The 18,825-nt window shown below is 41.6% G+C and overlaps 1 pseudogene; it reads right to left on the bottom strand.

Annotated features, from left to right (window-relative positions):
- Window positions 1–8,979: 8,979 nt before the first annotated feature.
- LOC111722494 lies at window positions 8,980–17,516 on the bottom strand (annotated as a pseudogene).
- Between the last annotated feature and the right edge of the window lie 1,309 nt (window positions 17,517–18,825).

The following is an 18,825-nucleotide window of genomic DNA, read 5'->3' as shown; positions in this document are numbered from 1 at the left end:
GCTTTCAGAATTTTCTCTTTCATCTTAACTTTGGTGAAGTTAATTATGATGTGTCTGGGGGATGTCTTGTTTGGGTTGAGTCGTGCTGGGGTTCTGAAACTATCTGCTATCTGAATTTCTGAATCTCTTGGCATGTCTGGAAAGTTCTCTTTCATAATTTTATGAAGAAGAGCCTCTGTATTTTGTTAAGCAACTTCATCACCTTCATGGATTCCTATAAGGTGAATATTAGTTTTCTTCGAATTATCTGAGAGTTCTCTGAGAGAAAGATCCGTTTTTGCTCTCCATTTCTTCTGATCTTTGTGCTCCTCGGATTCTTCAAAAGCTTTGTCTTCAGTGTCAGAGATCCTTTCTTCTGCCTGTTCCACTCTGTTATGGAGGGATTCCACTGTATCTTTCAGATCCTTAAGGGCTGCAACCTCTTGTCTCAGTATTTCAGATTTTTAGTTCATTTTATCTTTGAAATCACTGACTTCTTGAGACATCTTTTGAATAATTTCTTGAAATATTTTTTGAATAATTTCTTGAAATTCTGATTTCATCCTTTCTTTCATTCTGTTAATCTCATTTGCTATCCAAATCCTGAACTTGATTTCTGACATCTCAGCCATATGTTTATGGATGGGGTCTTCAATTTCATCTGCCCCATTTTTCCTTGGGGGAGTTGATCTACTCTGGTTATTCAAATTGCCAGAGTTTTTCCACTGATTCCGCCCCATGCTGACTTTACCTTGTTTGGAGGCCTTATCAGAACCATTGAGTTGGTGGCTTCTTCTGGTTGCCCAGAGAGACAGGCAGAGTGTGTCTGTTATCTTCCCCTAGTTCTTGGGTGCTGGGGTGACTGGGGCACAGTGGAATGACAGCAACTGCACGGGAGTGTGCATAGCCAGATTAGACCTTGTACAACCTGCTGGGGCGACTGGGGTGTAAGAGACCAGCAGCAGCCATATCAGTCCTAGTTCAGCCCCAGAAGGGCAACTGGGTGAACAGGGGAACTGCAGCAGCTAGATCAGTCCCACTGGAGTAACCAGGGGGCAGGGGAATGGCAATGGTAGTGCAGGGCAGTAAGGGACCAGATCAGTCCTAGTTCAGCCCCTCCAGGGTAGCGGGGGTTGGGGGTAGCAGAGGACTCCTTCACCGTTGCCCGCTAGATGTGTGTGGCACTATCAAGCCAATCTGGGCCCTCCCGGTGTGGGATCCCAGAGCAAGGGAACTCCTGTGCTCCTGCCTGCGGGATGCACGTGGCTCTAGCAAACAGTTCTGGGCCTGCCCAGAGCAGTAGACTCCTCTGCCATAGCCCTGTGGGTTACTTGTGGCTCTAGTACACGCAAACACATGGGTGTCTGGAGCAGGGAACTCTTCCACCACTGCCCACGGGGTGTGCCCAGTACTAGCAAGCCAATCTGCTCTCTCAGTGCAGGACCCTGGAGTGGGGTACTCCTCTGCCTCTGCCCGTGGGACGCACATGGCTCTAGCAAACAGTTCTGGGCCCACCTGGAGCTGTACACTTCTCCACCATCGCCTGCAGGGCATGTGTGGCTCTAGCAATCAGTTCTGGGCCCATCCAGCACTGGTGCCTGGAGTGGGGAACTCCTCCACTGGTCCCCGTGGGGTGTGAGTGTCTCTAGCAAGTTGTTTTGGGCCTGCCTGTAATGGACCCCTCCACCACTGCCCGTGGGACGCCCGTGACACTAGCAAGCAGTTCTGGGCCTGCCCCATAGCAGGAGCCTGGGGCGGGGATCTCCTCTGCCGCCCATGAGGCGTGCGAGTCTAGCAAGCAGTTCTGTGCCTGCCCCAAGTGGGGGACACCTACGCTGCCGCCCGTGGGGCGCACATGGCTCTAGCAAGTAGTTCTGTGCCTGCCCATAGCAGGAGCCTGGGGTGGGGATCTCCTCTGCCTCCTGTGAGGCATACGAGTCTAGCAGGCAGTTCTGTGCCCGCCCCAAGTGGGGAACACCTCCGCTGCCGCCCGTGGGGCGCGTGTGGCTCTAGCAAGTAGTTCTGTGCCTGCCTGAAGCAGGGGACTTCTCTGTGACCACCCGCCGCCCACTGCCTGTGGGAGGTATGCGGCTCTAGCAAGCAGTTCTGGGCCCACCCAGAGCCCTGGTGCAGGGATTTCCTCTGCTACCTGTGGAGTGTGCAGCTCTAGCAAGCAGTTCTGGGCTTGCCCAAACTTGGGGCCTCCTTTGTCATAACCCATGGGGCGTGCAAGTCTCTAGCAAGTAGCTCTGTGGCTGCTCAGAGCAGGGGACTCATCTGTGACCACCTGCCACCCACAGGAGGTGTGCAACTCTAGCAAGCAGTTCTGGGCCTGCTCAGAGCCCTGGAGTGGGGATCTCCTCTGCTGCCTGTGGAGTGCAGCTCTAGCAAGCAGTTCTGGGCCATCCCAGAGTGGGGGACTCCTCCACCACTGCCCACAGGGGTTCGCAAGGCTCTAGCAAGTAGTTCTGTTGCTGCCCGGAGCAGGGGACTCCTCTGTGACCACCCACCCCCTGCAGGAGGTGTGCAGCTCTAGCAAGTAGTTCTGGGCCTGCCCAGAGCCCTGGAGCGGGGGTCTCCTCTGCTGCCCCTGGGGTGTGCGGCTCTAGCAAGCAGTTCTGGGCCATCCCAGAGTGGGGAACTCCTCTGCCACTGCCCACGGGGGTTCGCAAGGCTCTAGCAAGTAATTCTGTGGCTGCCCAGAGGAGGGGACTCCTCTGCGACCACCTGCTGCCTGCAGGAGGTGTGCAGCTCTAGCAAGCAGTTCTGGGCCTACCCAGAGCCCTGGAGCGGGGATCTACTCTGCTGCCCAGGGGGTGCGCCGCTCTAGCAAGCAGTTCTGGGCCCTTCCAGAGTGGGTGACTCCTCCGCTGCCACCTGCGGGGTGCACAAGGCTCTAGCAAGTAGTTCTGTGCCTGTCTGGAGCAGGGGATTCCTTTGCAGCCACCGCCTGCCCGCAGGAGGCATGCGGTTCTAGCAAGCAGTTCTGGGCTTGCCCAGAGCCCTGGAGCAGGGGTCTCCTCTGCTGCTCATGGGGTGCACAACTCTAGCAAACAGTTCTGGACCCTCCCAGAGTGGAGGACTCCTCTGCCACTGAGAGGCTCTAGCAAGTAGTTCTGTGCCTGCCTGGAGCAGGGGACTCCTCTGCGGCCACCTGCTGCCCACAGGAGGTGTGCGGCTCTAGCAAGCAGTTCTGGGTCCTGCTTTGTACCTGTCTTTTGTGTTCTTAAATGCGCTTCCTTGGATTTACAGCTTTCCAAACTTCTTTCTGGGCTCAGCTCCTCATCTTTGGCTTCATAAATTCTGATTACAACCAGTTTTTCTTCTTTTGCTCAGGAGCCTCTGACCAGGGTTGCTACCAGTCGGCCATCTTCCCAGAATCCCCCAGGTTTGTCAAATATTAAAGGCTTAAGATATTTGTTTAATCAAAACTATAAACCAAAAGATTTTAAAGGAAATACATAGTCAACTGGATTACATGTAAACTTTCTCTTAAAATCTCTTTTATGAGTTTCACTTAATCTGCACAATTTACAAACATTTAAAATTTTTTAACTTTTGTCTTGCCTTTTACTTTTTAACAACTATTCTGTTTCCACATAAATTTATTACATAATATTCTTTTCTTATACAATGTAATTTTTCTTTGTGTTTAATTTCTCTTATTCCCTAAAATTCACTTCTTACAAAACAGGATTACAGTTAACCATTTACTCACCAAACTGATAATTAGAAAGTTTTAAAAGGCAAGAAATTTTCTCTTTGTTCAAGATCCAGTTTTTTTTTAGGTGACTAAATTGTTACATCTTACAAATGAGAGATATTTTATGAAATATAACATTGATACAGGATTTTCTTAATCAGAGTTAGACAGGAAATCTTTATTTTTCAGGCTCAGGTAAGCTCAGGAGTCAGATTTTTATTTTTAGGCACAAACACATTGCAGGTCATACCCTTTGAGCCCTAGTAAGGTTATGGATAAAGCAGTTTTAAACATTTTGGAAGGCTTCACTCTGAGTAGGGAGTATATACCCTAATTTTTTCAGATAAAAATTGCATAGACTTAATAACCCTGCCTAAGGTGTGGGGCTGTATTTATTCATTTGTTAGAATACCTATTAGGCAGTGAGGTGGGAAAGCCAGGCAAAAGGAATGGGTAAGTTTGAAAGGAATTAAAACTTTTCTTTCTATGTCTGAATTTTTAGCCAGTCATTACTGCTGTTGCCAGCAGCACCCTTGTTGTCTGCATAAGCGAGAATGAAGGCTTAACAGGAAATGTGATTGGATGACGAAATAAATGTACTAACAAGTTAACAGAGTGGGAATTCTGGACTCACCAGGTGATAATATTATTATGCAAATTTACGCAATTACTTTTTTTTGACTGATGGCACCTAAGAGTATTACAATTAGGCAAATGTTAATCATGAAAATTCTGAAAGGAAAGATAGTCTGAGTAATAACACTTGGTAGTGGGAGAATGGCAGGGACAAGTGTCTTATATGTTTCCTGGTGGACTAGTCTGAGGCAGTAGTGCTACCAAGCCTAATACCAATAATAAGGATGAAGAGACCAATGACTGCCAGGCCAAAGGTGCACCAGATGGTGAGGAGTGTAGAACACATAAGAGTAAGTAAGTAAGCAAGGCAGTTATAGAAGGGGTAAAGTGTTGAAGGGTCCCTTGAAAGAAAAGATCTGCAATCCACTCACAATTTTTTTCAAGACTGTTTGTTTCAGGCTGAGACTAATTTTCTAATAAACACTGAACAAATGTCTTAAAAAGACAAAAGAGACACGGGCCCTGATGTAAATAATGCCAAATAGTCCATATTTATTCTCACACTCTTGTATTCTTAGAATCAAAACCAGAACACATTTTTATACACTTTTAAAAGGGCTGTGAATGATCTAATACCCCAGGGGTTGATTGGACTCCCACTTTTATTTCAATGGTGTTTCTGGTGATGGGTGTTGACTTACATTTCTGGGAGTCCCTGACAGGTTAGTAGGGCTGAAGTTCCTCACTGGTTGGGTCATCTTACTAACACATGTCTCTGAGAGTTTTTGACAAGCTAATGGCTCAGCAACTGGGGTTCTGGTCTAAAGTTTCTATCTTTTTGGCCTTTCCCTGGAAGCTTTTCCTTAAGAACCTACATAAATTACAATAAATGAATTTAACAGTTACATTTTTTACAACAATTCATAACAAATTAGCATAACAAAAATACCATAAATAGTTAATTAATGTTTGCAAACACTAGCCAAAAATAGATGTTAAGGTGGCTTACCTCTAGAGGTGGGTTCACAGCTGAATTTAAGAGCCAAACAGTAATGTTAATTCAGAAGGAAAACAGCTGTTGTTCTAAGAAATAAGGAGGATTCTCTTTCTCTCTCTCTTTTTTTAGTTCTAAATGAGTAATTGACTTTGGGTCTCCTGCTGAGAGACCTAGGAGTTTATCTCAAAACTATTTGTCACATAGCAACCAGTTTTTTTTGCAGGCAGAAAAGGAACAGTTTTAATAAACTTTGTATTAACTTTTTAATTGTCAGAAAGAGAGGTTCTTTAATGCACGTGGATTATTTGTACAAAAGGGTCATGTCAGAAGGATAGGAGTTAATTTAAAAGTAACACTGTTTAACTCCCACCCTGACAGCAATGTTGAAGGCAATGGGAGACATAGAGGATATGAGAGAAAAAGTAAAAAATCAGATAATTTGGCAGGATGAGGTAGGGGACAGAGTCAGTTTCTCAGTGGCTGCCTCCTGGGTGAAAAGCAGCTCTTGTGCCCCAGCCACACCCAGTGGCTGCAGTCTGGGTTAAAATAAATCGTACATTGTCACATGTTGACAGACAAGAAAACAGAAATGTTGATACTTAAACTCACAAATTGAAGGTGTACCAGGAAGTAAATAATATATAGAAACAAAAGTGATGCCAGTCTCAAGGATAGTGAACAGTTTACCAGGAAAAAGAAGATGAAGGAAAACACAGAAACTTTCCCTGGATTGTAATCTAGAAGAGTTCCCAAGGGAACCTTGAAGGGACACTGAATAAAGCACTGGAATTGACAAATTAAATACAATCTTGCCTAACAGGTGTTACACAATTTACTAATATATAAAGGGATTAAAGTGGGGAACAAAAGCCTACCAAAGACTCCTTTTGCTCCTTTTTGGACAAAGAATGCAGCAAGCGTTAATTTGGCTGCAGCTTTGCTCTCTATGATTTAGGTATCTGCTCTCAAAGTTGAAAATCTGGAATTTCTAGTTTCTCTTTGTTAAGCTGGTTAGTTTCACTTACGGAAAATGTGCACTTTCTCACAGTTGCTCTTGCTGAATTTGGCTAAAATTAAAAATTTACTGAAAGAGCATTTTCAAAAATTACCCTGTCTTATTTCAAACAAATTATTAGGCGGACATTAACAGATGGACAAAAAAACTACAATACAAACATTATAAAAACCAGATAGACCAATAAAGCAAAATGACAATTGGACAGGACAGAAAAACACAAATGGAATTCAACAGACAGAAATTAGTCAAGTGCGGAGCCCAGCCACGGGATTGTGAAATCATATTTAACTTTTTCACTCACTCACTCATACAAAACTGAAAACATGCAAAAGACACACAAACCAGAACCAGCACAGTTGACTGCAAAAATCAAGACAACCCAATAAAAGACTACAATTACCAGAACAGGACTAGCCTGCAAATCTGAACAGTCCAACAGACTGCTAATAACAAAACAGTCTAATGAGGAGCTGTAAACATAACAACAGAGAAACAAACAACCCAAACCTATACCAGAGAGACAGGGGGATGTCTTCCCTCTGTCTTGGGAGCAGGCATCTCAGGCTCGTCCAGCCTAGCCTATTGTTCCCCCAGATTCTCTAGAGATCCAGACAGACTTACTAAAGGTGCCACAATCAAATCACCAAAACGGAAAATTTGGAAACCTGTGACCCAATTAATTCCTACATGGTTGAGAGCTCCAGGGCAGAGGGACTCCTTCTCCAAGGCCTTCCCCTGGAGCAGTTGTCTGGTGGTGGGTCCAGGTGGGGGTTCTGAGGGTGAGGATCTTGCTGGGGGTCTCCAGATGAAATAACCTAGGGGACCTGGACAAATAAACTTGGACCCACTCTAATGCAAATAATTGATGATTTATTCACACCTGTGCAGGAGGCTGTTGTTCTGAGACAAGTGGCCCCGAAGTGCTGTTTTTTGTCTTTTATACCTTTTTTTTTCTCTGCATAGCTTAAGCGGGTGGGGGGGGGATGAGGAACGTTGCCATTGGCAGGGTTACAGCTTGGTTGTTAATGGATATGTCTCAAATCACAATGGTTATGGTTATATAACAGTAGTTAATCAAGCCTTGATGAGTTTTCCACCATTGTTCATCTACTGAACAAGCCTTGGTGAATTTTTCACCATTGTTCATCTACTGAGAACTTGGAGGTTTTGTGAAACTTGGGACTTTCTGTGCCTCTTTGAATTCTGGAGAGCATGGGAATGTGGCTGGGAAGGCCCGTTGGGCAGAGGAGTGGGGCAACAGGAGAGGGCAGGAGGTTGCCTGTAGGACAGGGGAATGGGAGAGGGCGGGGGGAACCAGGGGGGGAACAGGAGTTTATAACAAGACAATCATTTTATCATAAGGACATCCAACTAGATTGTTTATCTCAGATCAATTTACAATGGATAAAATGTGGAATCAGGTTTGGTGCCAGTAGCACAGTGGTTATGGCACCAGCCACATACACAAAGATTGGCAGGTTTGAACTTGGTTGGGGCCTGCAAAACAATGACGACAACAACAATAACAACAACAATAGCCAGGCATTGTGGTGAGTGCCTGAAGTCCCAGCTATATGGGAAGCTGAGGCAAGAGAATTGCTTAAGCCCAACAGTTTGAGGTTGCTGTGAGCTGTGATGTCATGACACTGTACCAAGGGGGACATAGTGAAACTCTGTCTCAAAAAAAAAAAAAAAAGTGGAATCAATCTAAGTGCCCATCAACCCAGAAATGGATTAACAAGCTGTGGTATATGTATACCATGGAATAATATTCAGCCTTAAAAAAAGATGGAGACTTTATGTTTTTGTATTAACCTGGATGGAGTTGAAACACATTCTTCTTCTTCTTCTTCTTCTTTTTTTTTTTTTTGGTTAGCAGTTTAATTTTATTGACCTCCTGGTTTTTTAAAAAAAGTTAAAGTTTAAGGTCACATCACTAAGCTTGAGGTACTATATACAGATCGTGCAGAATATCAAGTATGAAGAGATGCCAATTAGTCCATGCCCAAAGAGATCTACTAGAGTACAGAACCATCTTCATAAATACATATAAAATTCTTGTGAAGATAGATGAGAACTGTCCAAGTTTTCTGAGACACTTTTCAAAGTGACTCAAGCACAAAATGTATACATTGTGAATACATACATTCCAGACTTTGTGCCTCTGACACAAAGTCCATTGAAGATTTGGTTTCCTGACTCAGAAAATTAAATGTACTGAATGAGATTCTGCTTTGTAGGCGAAAAACCACAGGACCTATAAACATCACGTAGATAATTACTTCAAAATATGGAGAATACAAATACAAGCACTTTCTTCTTTTTCCTTTTTACCTATACATATGTTTATTAGGTTTCCAATTTTTGCCTTCACAAAATTAAAAAGGCTTAAATTTAACAACAATAACAATGTTTAAGATACAAGCACTTTATTTTAAAAAGCAAACACAAAAGACTGGTGTGAATCCATAAGTGTTTAAATGCTTCCATTTTGGATAATTTCAATTAGAACCTATACAACTTTTTTCCCAGAAGCTAATGTACCACTAGTGTCTACTAAGGAATTCTAAAAATTAGCATGGTTTTCAGTAATTCAAATTTCACTATTTATATGAAAACCTAGAGAGACCATTAATACCCAGTAGCGTCTAAGATAAGCTAAAAACTTTGATGTAGTCAACTTTACCAATGTTTGTGCAGGTCTGTTTAATATACACAAAGAAAATACACACAACTCTGTAATTTCTTATAAAATGGCAAGTAAGGAGTAGATGTAGGAGATGTAGAAAGGGAAAGAAAATTCAGAAATCTCTTTTCTTTTGTAACTTTCACTTCAGAATCATCAAAAAGCAACCACTTCCCCTCATACTCCTTTAAACTTTACACTATATAGGAAATTTTATTCTCAAATCCATTAATATTAATGCCTGTTTGGTCACTGGATTCCTTATTGCTATCAGATTCGTGGGTCCCATTAGTACTGTTAATCTCAGAATTTCTACTTTCAGTCAACGCTGTGCTGGCAGCCTTATCAGGATTAGATGCTTTGTTGTATAGTTCATAATCTTCTTTGCTCTTTTGTCCTCCAAGAAGTCCAATAGCTTCTACATTTTTTTTGTTCAAAACTTTACTTGGCTGTGTACTGTTGTACCCCTTATGACCTGAAAAGATAGACTCGGACCCCACTTAAGTGCAAATCAATTGGAGGTTTATTGAAGCTGTGCAGGGGACTGCTGCTCTGAGACAGTCCATCCCAGTAGAGGGCAGGTTGCCTTATATAATTTTTGAGCAAGCATGCTACAGAAGCAAAATGTGTCTGGTTAGCTCAGGGCAGGGGGATTACAGCTTGGGGGTTACAATCTGGGTAAATTCCCACCATTGTTCGCTTGAACTTGGGACTTTTCATGATTCCTTGTTTCACCTCTGAGGAGGAGGGAGTTGAGCTGGGAACTTGTCCTGTTCCCAGGGTTGACTCTGGGGGGAGGGAGGAGGAGGGAGGAGGGCTGAGAACCTGCCCATTTCATTCCCACCAGTCTTTTCGTGGAATCAAAGAATTACTAGGGAGGAGTTCACCTGAATTACTTGGGAGGGGTTGGTAGTGGGTAAGAGGAGGAGGAGGGGTTTTTGTTCATGCAGCTTTTTTAAGCTGCTGGGGCTATGAGTCAGAAACGTCACCTCCAGCTCCATTTTTTTTTCAGGTCCTGCTTAAAGGTGTGTATGTTTTTCAGTTTTAGGTAGGAGAGGTTACCGAAATCCAGGAAGGACCATGAGTTGTCTAGCTTTAAGACTGTCTGGCAGAGAGCATCCCCACCTCTCAAGGGGTACTCACACTTAGTCTTATTTTTGGGCAGTATGTGGCAGGGGGCTGCTGTATGGCAGGGTAGCTGCAGGAGAGGTTCCTGTCAAAGTCCCGCTCTCTACAGGTCCTTTCCTGGAGGCAGGGCTGGGAGTCACAGGTTCTTGGGGGTCTCTTGGGTTGTCCTGGTACACGGCTGGGGATAGTTGGTTGGGGCCGGCCTGAAGGTTGTGGTGGGGTTGACATTTGAGTTTTTTTGATTTTTTTTTTTTTAGAGAGAAAGAATGTACAGATGTAAAAGATTAAATAGAACACAGTTAAATACTTCAGTGGTTTCTGACAAAGGTCTCTTTGAATAATATCAGTGGTAAGGCTTGTATTTAATTAAGGTTTGCTTTCTGGCAGAGTTTACTAATTTCTGCTTTTATGGTTCTGTTTATGTATTTTACTTTATAATATTTAATACTGCACAAATTTTTAACAAGTGATCTTTGTTGAGTTTTAAGCCTTTAAAATAAATAATTATATACTCTTTGGTCAGTTTTTTAGTTCTACTTAATAAATTAGTTTAGTACAAGTGGGCTATAGCTTTTTTTTTCTTGGACTATTTTTCTCTTTCCGATTTTCCCTTCCGCTAGAGCAGTTGCTAAAATAAACAGTTCCTTCAGTATACTTGGTTTGATTATTTGCATAGAGTGCAGTAAGAATAACTAATTATTAGCCATTTAGGCCTTTCTTTAAAATTGGCTTTGCTGGAATCTTTTATAAGGAATCTTAGTTGGACTTAAAGCTGTTTATGAGCCCAGGTTTTATCTGTGCCATTAGGTACCTGTATGCATTGGGTAAATTCCTCTTCTCTTGAGGTTCCCAAGCACATTTCAATTCCTAGACCTGTCAGAAAGTTACCTTCATTACTTAATACAGATCAGGAAATGTTACTGATGGATACCTGGCTAGTTTTCTAAAGGGATTTTTATTGGGTTTATAAAGTCAACCTTAATTCAGAGTCTGGACATCTCTGAAAATGCTATTTGAGCCAAAGCCTTGGTAAAATAACCAGTGCCTTTATCATGTTTTTATAGAACAAAACAGATTTTTATTGAACTTATGCAAATAACTGTATTGTTAGAAATTAAGAATACTTATAAATGGCTTGTAAATTCTGGAGAAATCAAGGAGAGAGGAAAAAATACATGTTTAAGTGCATACATTGCTTGAAAAGCTACAAATAGTTCAAAAGACAGAAAATTATTTTTTTGACTTCTGGAAAACAGAACACAGAACCAACAACATTTTGAATAAAAGTCATAACAAACTGGCCCAGTTTCATGTAACTGATTTCTGTTCTGTTTGAAGTTAGGTTAGCAATACTTATAGACATGTTAACTGTCCAAAGAAAATTCTAAAAATCTGCTTTTTAAAGACATCAGGAATTTGAATTCGAGAGAATCCATCAGTCTCTCTTAATATATCTTTTTCCTTTTTTTTTTTTTTAGGATAAACTTTGAACTCAGTCAATTACATAAAAAATATGTTTTTAGATAATTAAAATTATTACTGACAATATATTAGGACAGACCAATGTCTTATATGTTAGAACAGACCAATGCTTTACAGGTGAGAACAGACCAATGTCTTACAATATTGGAACATATGTATAATCATAGCTGATATAAAATTAATTACCATTTCATATTTGAGAATGTTTTCTATACATTTTTAATAAATTAAATAAGTTTAATTTGTTTTTTTAAAAAATTTTCAATGGTTTCAACATTTAAAAAAGACCAGATTTAGAGTTGTATTTTTGTTGTTTAGTTGGCCCAGGCTGAGTTTGAATCTGCCAGCCTTGGTGCATGTGGCCAGCACTGCAATTATGGTGCTACAGATACAGAGCTTAAATTTAGAGTTTTTACTTTGGATGTTTTGTCAAATATTAAAGCCTTAAAACAGTTGTTTAAACAAGATTACAAGCTAAAATATTTTGAAGGAAATACATAGTATGAGCTTTATTCAACCTGCACAGATAATTTATAAACATTTTAAATCTTCTTTAACTTTTGCCCTGCCTTTCACTTTCTTAAATAATTGTTCTGTTTCAGGACAAATTTACCACACAATGTTCTTTCTTTACACAATGTTATTTTTCTTTCTGTCTAATTTCTCTTACTCCCCCAAACTTACTTTTCACAAAACGGGATTACAGTTAACCATTTACCTGCCAAACTGATAATTAGGAGGGTTTAAAAGGTAAGAATTTTTCTTTGATAAAGAACCAGTTTTTTTTTTTTAATTTTAATTGTTGGTAAGAACTCTGGTGTTTCAAGGCATAGAATTCTGAGTTCTAGGGAACTTTTTTTTTTTTTAATTTTCTTATACCTTTTTTTCCTTTTTTCCTTTTCAGTTTAGTATCAGTTATGTAGTTATAACTACAGATGTTAGAAACCAGGGTGTTGTTGTTAGTTAGAGTTCTCGTCAAGGTTAATTTAGCTCAGTATAGTTTGTTTTTATTTTTAGAGGAGTTTCTCAGAGCTGTATGTAGCTTTCTCAAGATTTCTAAGAAGTATATTGTTATACACACATTCTAACTCATTTTTTTAATCTGGGCAGCTTCTATTTTTTATTTGAACTGCCATTTAGGACAGAATCAGTGAGAAAATAGAAGGGGTAAGTTGCTGGGGTTTTTATCTGGTCCAAGAGTGTTTTTACTTTTTTAAATAGAAATCTCCTTAGACTAGGAAAAGGAGAAGTCTCCACATTGAGGATTAGTAGCTCTGATAGAAGAATCCTCCCCAGGAGACAGAAAAAGGAGGGGTCCAAAAGTCCACTGATGATGGGGGCACCAAAGAGTTAGGGGGATGTAGAAGGATTAGAACTAGATGGGGACAGGAGTATGAACAAAGTCACATGTTCCCTGGTGGACCAGTCTTGGGGGAGGGAAGTTCTACTAAGCCTAATACTAATAATGAGGATGAAGAAACTAATGACTGCCAGGCTAAAGATGCACCAGATAGTGAGGGGTGTAGGACACATAAGAGGAAGTAGGTAAATAAGGTGGTTTCAGAAGGAGTAAAGTCTTGAAGGGTCCCTTGAAAGAAAAGATCTGCAATCTATTCACAAATGTTTTCTTTCTTTTTTTTTTTTTGAGACAGAGCCTCAAGCTGTCCCCCTGGGTAGAGTGCCGTGGCATTACAGCTCACAGCAACCTCCAACTCCTGGGCTCAAGCGAGTCTCCTGCCTCCACCTCCCAAGTAGCTGGGACCACAGGCGCCCGCCACAACACCTGGCTATTTTTTGGTTGCAGCCGTCATTGTTGTTTTGGCGGGTCTGGGCTGGGGATTCAAACCCGCCACCTTAGGTGTACGTGGCTGGTGCCTTAGCCGGTTGAGCTATAGGTGCCGAGCGGACACAAATGTTTTCAAGAGTGTTTGTTTCAGGCCAAGACCAATCTTCCAATAAACACTGAACAAAAGACACAAAACAACAAGACAGACATGGGCCTGACATGAACGATGTTTAATAATTTATGCTTACTTTCTACTCCTGTACTCTCAAAATCAGTACCAGAACACACTTTTATATAATTTTTAACAGGCCTGTGGGTGATCTAACACCCTGGGGGTTGATTGGACCTCTGTTTTCATTTTAATGGCATTTCTGGTGATGGGTGTTAACACACAATTCTGAGAGTCCCTGACAGGCCAGTAGGTCTGAGGCTCCCCACTGGTCAGGTTGTTCTACTGACACATGTTTTCACATATCTCGGAGAGCCTCTGATAGGTCAATAGCCCGGCAACCTGGGGTCCCTGTTCAAAGGTACTGTCTTTTTGGCCTTCCCTTGGAGGTTCCTAAGGGCTTTATATAAATTACAAGAAGTGAATTTAACAAAAAGTTACATATTTTTATAATAATTCACAACAAATAAGCATAAGAAAATAATATTAATAGTTACATTAGCGTCTGCACACACTAGCTAGAAATAGGTGTTAAAGTGGTTTACCTCCTAAGGTGGACTCACAGGTGAATTTAGGGGTGATTGTTAGCCAGTCTTCTGAGGGCTCTGAGTTCTCTGGGGACCCTGGGATGTTTCCAGGGGGCACCTCCCCTCAGAGGGACCACAGCCTGCCCGCCTCCTGGAGGCCGCCTAAGGATTAGTTGAATGCGTGCCAACCAGAATAATGTTAAGCGGCTGCTGTTTTAAATTTTAAATGGGTATTTGACCTTGGGTTTTTGAGTACCAGATAATTTTTATCTTAAAATTATTTGTAACATAACATTGTAATTTTAGTAGCCAAAAAGGGAACAGTTTTTTTTTTTTATTTTTGAGACAGAGCTTCAAGCTGTTGCCCTGGGTAGAGTACCGTGGCATCACAGCTCACAGCAACCTCCAACTCCTGGGCTCAAGCGATTCTCCTGCCTCAGCCTCCCAAGTAGCTGGGACTACAGGTACCCACCACAACACCCAGCTATTTTTTGGTTGCAGCTGTCATTGTTGTTTGGCGGGTTTGGGCTGGATTTGAACCCACCAGCTCAGGTGTATGTGGCTGGCGCCTTAGCCAGTTGAGCCATAGGTACTGAGCCAAGGGAACAGTTTTAATAAACTTTGTAGTAACTCTTTAATTACCAGAAGGAAACAAAATCTTAAAGCTCACCGGACTGCCCAAAGCACAATATTTTTCATGGCATGGCTTCTACCTCTTACTTCCTCTGCATGATTTGTGTCTTGCAGGCTCAATTTAATATCTTTGCCAAGTAGGTGCCTGCTCTCAAAGTTGAAAATCTGGAATTTCTAGGTTCTCTTTGTTACCTCAAGACCAAGGAGTAGGCTAGTCTATCTTGGAAGCTGGTTAGTTTTACTTACAGAAAATGTGCAAAGTAGCCAGTTTTACTTTTTTTACTGTTGCTCTTGGTGTGGTGGCTGAAATTAAAAAGTTACTGAAAGAGCATTTTCAAAAATTACCTTGTCTTATTTTGAACAGATTATTAGGCAGACACTAACAAATGGACAAAAAAACTATAATACAAACTTCATAAAAAACAGATAGACCAATAAGGCAAAAAAATGATAAGTGGACAGGACAGAAAACACAAATGGAATTCAACAGACAGAAAATTAGTCAGGCACGGACCTGTGCCTGACCCCCACTCAGATGTCTTCCTGGCCACATCCCCAAAGGGATGAAAACTCTATCTTGGCATAGGTGGAGAGGTATAAACCCCACTCCAAGTCGCCCCAAAGAGCCTGCCACTCAGCTGTGATAAAGTTGTGGAGCCGCGGGTGGAGGCCCACTTGAACTCCATTGCCTCAGGGAAGTGGAATCACATCCAAACTCTTACTCACTCACTCATACAGATCATACAGAAACACAGAACATGTAAAAACTTAAAATACTTTAAACTAAAAGCAGCTCTGAACTTTAAGACTTTCAGGCTCTGACCTTTAGTTACCAGAGTTATCAAGATTACCAGTGAGATAGGGAGAAGTCTCTCCCCTGTCTTGGAAACAGGTATCTCAGGCTGCATCCAGCCTAGCCTATTGTCCCCCAGATTCTCTAGAGACCAGAACAGAACAGAACAGAACAAACTTACTGAATTGGAAAATTTGGGAACCTGTGCCCAGAACCCATGAGTCCGAGGGCCCCTGGGGTGGAGAGAATGTTTCTCTGAGGCCTTCCCCTGGAGCCATCAGTCATCAGTGGGCCCAGGCAGGTGTCCGATGTGATCTCGCTGGGGCCTCCAATGTTGTACCCCTTATGAACTGAAAAGATAGACTCGGACCCTCTCAATCAGAGGTTTATTGAAGCTGTGCAGGGGACTGCTGCTCTGAGACAGTCCATCCCAGTAGAGGGCAGGTTGTCTTACATAATTTTTGAACAAGCATACTACAGAAGCAAAATGTGGTTGGTTAGCTCAGGGCAGGAGGGTTACAGCTTGGGGGTTACAATCTGGGTAAATTCCCACCATTGTTCACCTGAACTTGGGACTTTTTGTGTGTCCTTGTTTTGCCTCTGAGTGGGAGGGAGGAGGAGAGAGGTGGGCCTGTTTCTGGAGTTGACTCTGGGGGGAGGGAGGAAAAGGGAGGAGGGCTGAGAATCTGCCTATTTCAGTACTTCCACAAACTCTAATCGACATTTCTTCATCATCATAATTTTCAACGACACCCCTTGCTTCCTCCTCATTCAATGGTTCTGGCTTACCTATTTCACACATTTGGTCAACCTCAAAATTTCCCTTATCTAGTTCTAAACTGTTAAGGTCAGTAACTTTAACAGAAACAGTATAATGCCCACTACTAATCGTAATGCCACTATGCATCACAACAGCAAATAATCTATAGCTGTCAGATTTGTGCTCCATTCCTCTAGTGACAATTTAAGAGGTGTCAACAAAGGAGTGTTGATCTTGGAAAGTCCACCACCATAACAATCAAACTCCAAGCCACTAGCAGCAAAGCAGTTCAAATGAATAGTCATAACTTAAGGCATTTTGTCAAACAAAAGACTTCATTCAGCTTCAGTATAATGATGGCAATTTTCACAGAAATATTTATCTTCTTCTACAATCCTTTCTACTGAAGCAAATTGTGAAATTGCTCATTTCAGGGTCTTCATTTCTGTTTTAGGCTCTGGAGAAATTTCAGAACTCTCCTCTACTTTGGAAAGCTTCTTGCACTGGCACACTAATGTCTTTAAAATCTTCTCTTCTTTTGGTTAAACTTTCACATTCCAAGCAATGAGTTCTTAACACCAGCTGACCTTGAAATAATTTCTCCACTAGCTCAAAACAAATTTGCTCTGTACCTTTGTTAATGGGCTTAGCTTCATTAACATTTACAAGTTTAACATTATTTCCTGTAGATTCAAGTCCACAACCATTAACTGTGTTATTACTTTCACACTTCCCCAAGTCCTCTTCAAGATCATACTCATTTTCTTTGATTGTCCTTTTGATCCTTGGTTTGTTGTTATTTTTCCCAGTCTACAGAATTTAGAAAGAATGCTGGGTTGCTTAGTTGCTGACGTTAACCAATTTATCTTAACTCTTGATTTCTTTTGTGAGAGTCTTGTACTCTCATTTTTCAGATATGTACTTGGGGATTATTTTAGGAGGAACCTCTAATGTATCATTTGTAGCTTTTCTTTTTGATCTGGTTTGTCTGTGGTTCTCTTCCAATGACTGTTGTTCCTTGGATACTTTAACTTTTTTCTTCATGTTACCAAATTCAGTGTCACTTTTTCTTTCCCCATTTCCTTTAGGGAGTTTTTCTTTACACTCTTCAAAATGCCTAACATTGTCAGTCTCCATGCCATTAAAACCACTCATTTCCTCTTTCTAATTAGGTTTATCTTCCACTGTAGTAGATAATTCTGCCACATTTTTTACTTCTTTTTTTAGGAGCTGGCATGTTTCTTGAATATTTCCCAAAATACACTGTAGTACTTCCTGTGCATCATGCTGTAGATGTCCTTTATACATAGGGTTGAGTTTCCTGAGTGTACTAAGGAGCTGCCTTGGCTGAGTAGCAAGCTCTTCAGTATATTTCTCTGGATTTAAGAGAAAACTACCCTGAAGCTGTTCAACTGAAGTGATTAAGGACTACATGATTAAATGATTACATATGAGTTCATAACTTGCCAAAGAATCTTCTTTGCAATTTCCCTCATCTTTCTGATTGGCTTCATCTTTTAGAGCTTCTTTCTTTCTTGAAATAATATTAAATAAGTGCCTCACTCCAGACTTAAAACTGGGACAAAAATATAGTACCTAAAGTATGTTATTAAGATAACAAGTATTGCCAAGATTATTCAGTCCCACAAATGGTAATAAGTTTTTTCTTTTCTCACAGTTTATAGGTGAGGATTGTGCTGCAGGAACAACTTGATCAATTTCAGATCCTCTATATTCAGAAGTTTTTTCTTCATTTTCTTGAGAATCTGTGAAATCCAAGGCTCTCTTAGTTTCCTTTTTCTGAAAAAACTTTAAGGAAAGTCTGCTTTTCTTAGATGGACTACCTCTTGAAAGTCCACTATTTTCACTAGGTATGACACCAGGCATTTTCTCTTCAAATCCCAAGGAGCTGGCAAGAATTTATAGAAAAAAGTTGTAATCACCAATTATATCAAGAATGCAGCATTCTGCAAGCTGCTGCTATTGGGTGCTATCCCATTTCTTGCCCCTGGCTTTCTTTATAATTGGGAGTTTGTTGCATCAAAAATATTTCTCTTATAACTATAAATCTCACACACTATACAGTCCAATGCTAACAGTCTTGAACAAATGATGGCGTGACCGCTCAGTTCCCGTAGTTTTAAGTGATTTCCTTTATAAAATGATATTAATTCCTGGTCATGGTCAGAAGCGAGGTCCGTAGCAGTGACAGTGGCGAGTCCAACTGGAGTGAGTATGGGTGCCACAGGAGAGTCCCTTACTGGAACCACAGGGTCCCCGACCCAAAGGAAAGCTGGTCAGATCACTCTCCCCATGGGGGAGTGACCATCCGCCCACAAGAGCAGGAACCCGGCTCAATCCTGTCCTGCCGTGGCACTGACTACATCCCTAGAGCTGCTCCCATCTGCTCCCGCCATACACGGCAAGGAGCGCAACCAGCAGCGATCCCGCCTGTGAAGAGCCCCAACTGCTAGGGTCTCTCCCACTCTGAAACACATTCTTAGTACAATATCACAAGAATGGAAAAGCAAGTATCCAATGTACTCAATACTAATATGAAGTCAGTAGACTAATATGTGCCCACATAT

Source organism: Otolemur garnettii, unplaced genomic scaffold (assembly GCF_000181295.1).
Source record: "Otolemur garnettii isolate 467f Iridium unplaced genomic scaffold, OtoGar3 scaffold00264, whole genome shotgun sequence".
Lineage (NCBI taxonomy): Eukaryota > Metazoa > Chordata > Mammalia > Primates > Galagidae > Otolemur > Otolemur garnettii.
This window is presented reverse-complemented; position numbering and strand designations above follow the sequence as displayed.